The sequence below is a fragment of the Centrocercus urophasianus genome, unplaced genomic scaffold (genome assembly GCF_019232065.1).
Source record: "Centrocercus urophasianus isolate 14NV4802_14NV808 unplaced genomic scaffold, USGS_Curo_1.0 seq_978, whole genome shotgun sequence".
Lineage (NCBI taxonomy): Eukaryota > Metazoa > Chordata > Aves > Galliformes > Phasianidae > Centrocercus > Centrocercus urophasianus.
Window position 1 is genome coordinate 3,412 of NW_024885619.1, and position 8,018 is coordinate 11,429.

At 43.4% G+C, this 8,018-nt stretch overlaps 1 long non-coding RNA gene across 1 annotated transcript in view; it reads left to right on the forward strand.

Annotated features, from left to right (window-relative positions):
* The first annotated feature begins 7,531 nt into the window (after positions 1–7,531).
* LOC122171800 overlaps positions 7,532–8,018 on the forward strand; it is a 3,756-nt gene continuing 3,269 nt past the window's right edge. The window contains exon 1 of the long non-coding RNA XR_006172098.1: positions 7,532–7,938. This is a non-coding gene — a long non-coding RNA (uncharacterized LOC122171800). The remainder of the gene's footprint in view (positions 7,939–8,018) is intronic.

Sequence of the window (8,018 nt, forward strand, 5' to 3'; positions counted from 1 at the left end):
TTTTAAGACTGATTTCTTGATGTCGTGGCAAGGACAAATTCAAGACCCAGGGGGCCCCTGGGTTGGGAATTTGGTGTTTCAAAGCCACAAGAAGCAGTATGTCTAGAAGTGCACTATGGTCAGATCAACCTCGTGGGTTTTATTTCTGGTAGCATGGCCTAGAGAGTTTTTCTGTTTGTGGTTGACTGTGGATTTGTGTCCACACAAACTGGAAGGCAGGTCCGTGCTTGAAATACAAGCAAGCACAGAGAGAAATAATGCACAGTGACACTAGATCACTAGCAGTGGCTCTTGAGAATGGGTGCAAGCAGTTCACCTGACGGTGCCATCCGTCATTTGGTGCTCTGGGTGGTGGTGGAGTCTCAGCACACTTCTGCGGGTGGCAGTTCCTGTGCTGACAGAGACAGGCCTGTGGGACGGCACCGAGACCGCCTGCATTCCAGCAGCATTCCTCCATCCCTGCTCCCGCTGAGGAACCCCAGCAGCACGGCCAAGCACAAGTTCCCATTTGGGTGGCTGAGTGATGTTATGAGCTGTCAGCTGCATTCACCTGTTCCTATGTTTTAACATGTTGAATATGCCTGAATAGGTTAGCTACAAAGGTGCATTTTTTGTTGCCTTTAAGCCGAAAGCTCCGAGGTTAACTTAAGACAGTACTGAATGTCAGTGTGGTATTTGTTGTACTGTGCTAACTTGCTATGGTTTCTGTTGTTACCTTTGTAAGTCTTCCAGAGCCGACAGGTGGGTGATTAATGGTACCACATGAGGAGATTAAGAAAGATTATATTCTTCACACGCATGCATCTCTGTAACTGAGATAGAACTGTATTCACTTCACCCTACTAGATTTGCTTTTTGTATAGCAGATCTGCTATTAACCATAGAAACTTCCAATTTTTTTTTTTTTATTGATAAATTTTCTATCAGTGCTTAGGTTAATGTGTCTCCTCGTGTCTCCTTTTTTCTTCAGCTTTATATCTCAAGCTAGAAACTATTTTGGTATTAAAGCAAGGAGATGTTTGCAATTTAATTTCTTTACAACTAAGGAATAGGTAAATATTTCAGCCACCATTAAGAACGGGTATCAAGCATGAACTTTGCTTACTATGTAATTTATCTCACTATTACTATTAAGACTGAACAAAACGAGCACTAATGTCAAAATTTGTAAACAGCAGCTTTGGAAATGTGTTGGCTGCAATTAACACAATTAAATTTTTGCAGTAGCATTTTGTGAGGCAGCATTTGTATCTTGTGAATGAAGCTAGAAATAGCCGCTTGGATTGGAGATGAGACAGATTGCTTCCCTGTGGGAACGTCAAACTAATAATTGCTTTCAGGAATAATAATTGTAATGTTAGCATTCCAAAACCAAAAATGATAAAAGTGAGTATGTAATACAGTTAATAATAACAACTTCCTCTTATGATGTGATTCAGTGGAGGAACAGACTTCAGAAGCAGTTCTTCTGTCTGCAGTAGATAGGAAGGCAGGAGGTAAGCGCTGCCCTCTGTTTGAAAACACTTCTGGCAAAAAGAGCAGCAAATAGTTTTCCTACAGAAACCGCTGGTTCAGCAGACTGTTTATCATGAGCAGATGAAAGCACTGTTACGCTGAAGCTTTGATTCAGTGCGGGATTAAGGGCACATCAGAAATACTGCTTCCTGTGCGGCTGCGTTCTAAGCCACCAACAGCAGAACTCACTGTAAGGGATAATATTTCCACTTAAAGTATTTGCAGAATGTGTTGTTTTACAGAACAGAATTTCTAACCTGGTCGTGTTTTGGATTTCCAGTGAAGTAATTTAGCGCTGTGATCTTCCTTTTCGGAACTATCATGACCTACTTTCAGTGGGTGTCTCCATTTTCCAGACCAAGCATCTGATCAAATCCTACCCTGAAATGTAAATGCAGAATGAACACATGGCAGGGATTTCTCTGGGTATGCAGGAAAAGGCAGCTCCAAATGAGAGTTATGTCTGCTGAGATTTTGCCTTCGGAACTGATACACGCCTGGCAGTGTGTGTGAGGATTAAATTTAGGCTTTTGAAGCAATGAAAGCCATAGTAGAAACAGCTGGATTGTGTTTGTGAGGCAAATAAACCACACAGAGACATTTCCTAAAACTAGGAATACTCTGAGACTCCTGTTACCACTGTAGTACAGGAAAAAGCATACAGAATAGTTACACAGTGCTGCAGAAAATACGGTGTGTTATCAGCATTGGCCCTTGTTGCCAAATGTAATTAGTTTTCAATTATTGGGGCAGCTGTAGGCCCCTGCTGCAGGATGCCTCTGCCTTCCCTGGTGTGCTGGAGCAGCTCTGCGTGGCTGTGGCCTCAATGAGACACTTTTCTGGTGCAGCTGGCTCCACAAAGCCTGTAGCTGCCCTGTGACCAGCGCATTTATAGCTCCCAGAACACAGCGGAGGGCAGCCCTATTCAGTTTCTTGATTGATGACTTTGTGCATGTGAAACCTTTCTTCATAACTTACACATCTCAAAAGAACAGTTTAGAACTGTGATGCTTTAAGGTCAATTCTTGGTAAGAAGTACCGGTACTTGCCATAATGAAAGTCGATTTTCAGCATTTGCAATTCAGCCTGAATAACCTTTTTGGCTGAAATTTCCCCACGCTGTACAAGGAGTGACTGCTTCCTGCTGACACGTGGAGAATTTTGGCCGAGCACTTCAATTCTTTTGGAAAAGGAGTTAGAAAAGTGCTTTGCTTTGCCTTCATTTTGTCTGGTCCTTTATTTGAGCTTCTCTTCAGTCCCCTTGATGGGAAGACAGTTCTCCTGTTTCTTCTCTGCTGAGAGCTGGAAAGAGATACGAGCCAGGTAGCAAAAACATTCTGAACCCAAATCCTTCTGTCCTAGGTCTGATATCAGGTGCTGCTGGGCTGTTTCCTCTCATGATTCATTTGGGGCTGAAAAATAGAAAAGCTGCTCAGTCGTATCCAGGAAGGGTCCTGCTGTGCCAAAGTCACATGCAGCATCGTGCAGTTTGCTGTAGTGCTTATCTCTATGGATGAGTTTGGCCATCTTGCATGCTGCCATGTGGATAAGTGGGGAGGTTTGGAAATTACTGGTGCTTGTAGTAATACAGCAAGTGTTAGAAATCAGAATATGTGGTGCACTCCCTGTAATCTGAGGCATTGTTATCACCCTGTAAAATTAGACGCACTTTCTAACCCTTGATGGTTAATAGGAAGTGCTGTCAGCATCTCTATATTGTAGGACTCCCTTCTATTTCAGAAGTTTGCCACCTTGGCTGCAATCCTAAGTGCTGCAGAAGATATCTGGTTTGGATGTATGAAAAAGAACCAGTCAGTAAACAAGCAGGAAGGGGAAACTTTTCACCTCCTGTATCGCTGGGTCGTTGCTTCTACTCTCTGATTGACTATAGAAGTGATGAGTAATGCAATGGTAATTGCATGGATGTGTGGGTGGGGAGAGGGAGGAACCAGAATGAGAGAAGGCAGAAGATAGTAACACCCAGTTCAAAGGGAAGAGAGAGGGAAAGACAAAAAGAGAGTGATGAATGAACTGTCATTTGGAAGGAAGAATATAGAGTCTGGTGTGCATAAACAGGAGAAAGCAGCCACAGCTTCCGTATCGCCTTCCCTGGGCATGCAGTAGGAAGGGAATACACTATGTTCTCGGAAGAGTGGCAAATGGGAAAAAAAAATCCCTGAAATAAATTTTCTTCTGTGCTGGAATATACAAATAGCTGCCTTGGAAAGCCTTGGGAGGAGCCCTGCAGACAGCCTGTCCACACATACCCTGCCAATCTGGGCCGTAAACTTGCAACAGCCTGTGAGAACAATGCAGAGGTCTGATACTGAAGCTCAAGGAGTCAAGGGATGGGTGCTGAAAGGACTGGGTGTGTGTTAGATTTGTTGAGATAGAACGGCCTGTCCTCACTGGGGTGGTTTTTGATCCTTAGGCACGCAGACACACACTGAGGCCATCAGCAGCAGTAGTTCCGCTCCCTGGCCTCAGTGGCAGGGGTTCCTGGCCTGAGCTCATGTGTCTGTGCTTGGCTGGGGGCACTGGGTAGGTTCATGTTGTGGGAAGTGCAGCAAGTAGCACAGAGATGCCATGGGAAGGCGTGGAAGATAGATTTATTGCTTTGGAAATAATTTTACAAACTCTTATTGTAGTCATAAATCGTCTGATAAATTTGGCACTAGCTACGCCTCAGATAATTAATCTGAATTTACTTGTGTTAAGCACAGAAAGCACACCCAGGACCTTTCAGATTATTGTACATAGTGAAATATAACAGAAGCTCGGTACTTTTAGTCTTATAGAATTATAGGACATAAATCAGCTTTCTTACAATTTTCTGAGTTCTCATTTGTGTGAAACGTTTTGAGAAAAAAAAATTATTGTGAAAATCATCGTTTTCTGGGAACTCATATATCAATCCCTCTTATTGCCAGTGTTTATTTAATAACTGGCACTCGGAATCATGAAAAGAGTTCCAATGGTTCATCCCCACTGAGAATAGCAGTTCTACCTCTGCGTATTCAGACCCAAACCTCCAATCCAAATGTATTCAAGTGACTTCAAGCCAAATATACCAAACTTACAGAGAGCACACCAGTGTACTTTTTTATTATCTATGTTATTATTATCATAGAATCATAGAATTACAGAATGGCTTGGGTTAGAAGGGACCTCAAAGATCGTCTGCTTTGGGCCGGGATGCTGCTGCCATGGGCAGGGATGCCAACCACTAGATCAGGATGCCCAGTATTGTTATTATGTTACATAATTGTACAATCTGTTTCTGATTAGTAATTGACATTGTTTTTCATGTTAAAATGAAAAGTGGTCAAAAAAAATTATTAACAGGATCATAACGTTACCTTGTTTTATATTAAACTTATCTGTGTTCTAACCTCTTGATCTGTGGCAACTGAGGGGTATTACAAACATGACTAATATCTCACATTTAACACTGTGTTTTGACTCAGAACTGCTGACTTTGACTGTATCATTTCAGCTGCAAAGATCAAATTGCAATAAAGATGTGGGAAACACCTCTGAATATCTTGGAAATCTTTTACCAGGAACCACTGGGGAAAACAGTGAATTTGTATTCTGAAGTCCTATAGCAGTGTATGCCCAAGGTCAGAATTGAGTTGCAGAGCAGCAGCATCTGCATGCTGTGTTCAGTAACTTGGCAGCCGTGAAGCTTTTCAATTTTACCTTTACATTTTGGTACTGCTCTGTACCAAAGCCTGAATCTGTGTGGAAATGCAGAGAAATACATTTCTCATCGCCGTGCCCTCTGGATTGCTGTGGTCAGAACGAGTGGGTGTTACCGTGAGAAGATGGAATAAATGTTGCTGCTTTGAAATGCTGCCTCTACAGCTTCCAGTGTTACCACACTTGTCATCATGAGCTTTCTAAATGCTCTTCTTTTCAGCTTCCAGTAAATTCATTCCACTCACAGAAACACCCACATCTGTAGCAAGACATGTATGTATGTATTCGCCTTTCCTTATTTTCCATATCGTGACAGTCATGTTTTCCCTACCCAGCTCTCCTTCCTTGCACTGTTCTGTCATGCCATGTGACCCCACTCCGTGGTTATGTCCATCTTTTTCCCCAAGGTTGAATGTTGTCATGTTTTGTTAAACTCTTCAATGCCAGAATATCTCTTGACTTACTGCTGATCTGTTCACGTGTATTTTAATTTCCCTGTTCAAAAATTATTTTAATACAAGACTCATTGAATGATTCAATAGAGAAGAGCAGGTCTGGATATTTCATTTAAAGGTGGCAAGTGCTGAGGAGTTTTCAAACTTTTCACCATAATGAGCTGCACAGAATTAATAGCTTTGGCTTAATAATAGCTGAATTTTATTTAGCAGAAATTTCCAGAATGGCTGTGTGGAGCAGGATCAGAGAGACGTTATATCTTGTTCTGATTTTTACTTCTGACTACTGTGGTAAAATTTAGATGCTAGTAAGGAAGCAGACAATGTCTTCTGTGCCTTTCCCTTCTAATACAGGAGAAACTGGCTCACAGAGGAAGGGTTTCAGCACACAGCCTGGAGATGCGTTTACAATGCCATGGTTTTGACAAGCCTGGCCCTTCCACTTGCTGCAGCCCTGATCCATCCAGTGTGGCTGGAACCGCAAGCAACTGGGAACACACTGTGACTGCAGTATCTGGCACAAACATGCCTTGGGGAGGAATGCTCCCATCTGCTGCATTCAGTGAGGAAATGCAAACAGAGTGACACTGGACTCTCGACTCATCTCCTTGTTCTCTGTTTCGGGTCCCAGCCTGATAGGATCATGGGGCAGGCGCCCTCCTGGCATTGCATGGTCACCCCTGTGCCACAGCACCAGTCCCAGCTCCCATCGGGCCCAGCAGGTGCCTCAGAGCCAGACAGAGGGGCTTCAGCACCCAGAGCTCAGCCTTGGCACCCACACCTCACTGCAGTGCCTGGGAATGTCAGGAAGCATATCTATACATCTATTTTTATGGTTCCAGATGTGGTTTGTGGGTTCCCGTCTCCGCTGAATTATTTGTCTTTTGCTTCTCATCAGCTGGGCCCACAAAAGGGTGTTCCTGCCAGCTGCAGAGCGGGCCTGAGCCACTCAGGACCTTCCTATCACACTGCTCCAGGAGCCTGTCTGATGGCTGGTAACTGGCACTGTGCTATGTCTGCAGGGAGAGCCAGCCTGGCCCAGCCTGCCGTACTGAGCAGGTTCAGCTGTCACTGTGTGTGTGTCTCTGGGCCTGTCAGAGAGCACTGCGTGTTCAGCTGTGTCTGTGCACCATGGCTGTGGGAACTGAGCACTGAAAATCAGGAACCTTCTATTGGATTGTATGTGTCAGGTAATTCCTGCTCATGTTAATCATAGACAAATGTAAAAACGCTTTTAGACTTTGATAATCCTCGTGAAACAGCCTATGCTTTGGAGGATGTAGCTGCCATCAGAACAAGTCCTAATATCTACAAATTTCTCATTTATCGATGGAATTCTGCTTCTTTCCTCTAATCTCCTCTTGGAGATTTTATTTATTGAGAAAACAAGAAACTGTTTTTACTGATAACATGTCCAACCCATACCTCTGGTTCAGAGTAATACCAGATACTTATCTGAGATCATCATCTGCAGTTTTTCAATTTCAATGCATTAGCCCTAACACTCACAAGAGAAAGAAGCAATTTTATTCAGATCTTGTTCCACTGGGCCAAAATCAACCTTGAGGTTCAACATTCAGGATTGTTTTGTTTTGCTTGTTTGGGTTTTTTTGTATAAAAAATGATTAGTGTTGACTGATTCCTACTTCACAGGCTGCCACTTCAATAGCAATCCTGCGTGCTCATTTATAGACTCATAGAATCACAGAATCACAGCACCATAGAATCATTTGAGTGGAAAGGAACACTTAAAGGCCGTCTAGTCCAACTCCCCTGCAGTGAACAAGGACACTTACAGCTGGATCAGGTTGCTCACAGCCCCATCCAGCCTGACCTTGAGTGTCTCCAGGGAACGGGGCTTCCACCACCTCTCTGATTGACCTGTTCCAGTGCTTCACCACCCTTACTGTAAAAATCTTCTTCCCCATATCCAGTCTATCCATTTATGGGAAGGAATATTTTTGATGTAGTTGTACTGCCGTGATGCTCTGACTTTGAACTTTGATTTCTGCAGGTTCTTTGCCAGAGCATCCTCACAGCAAGTGAAAGAACAGAGAGCTATGACTGAATTGAAAGACTGACTAATTACTCCAAAGGTAATGTGGCAAAGTCAGAGGGAATTGAATCATCTGCCATTAGCAATCAAAGCCCCAGTGTTCTGTTAAAAAAAGGTTGATGTACATTCCTGCTCGTAGAGGAATCAACAGATTTTGTTTAAAATTCTGCTGTTGCGGAGGAGGTTTCCTGGAGAAACATGACCACACCAGTATGTCACCTGGTGACATTCAGTGTCAGAGTGCTGATGGAATAGGGAGGGAAGGGAAGGGAAGGGAAGGGAAGGGAAGG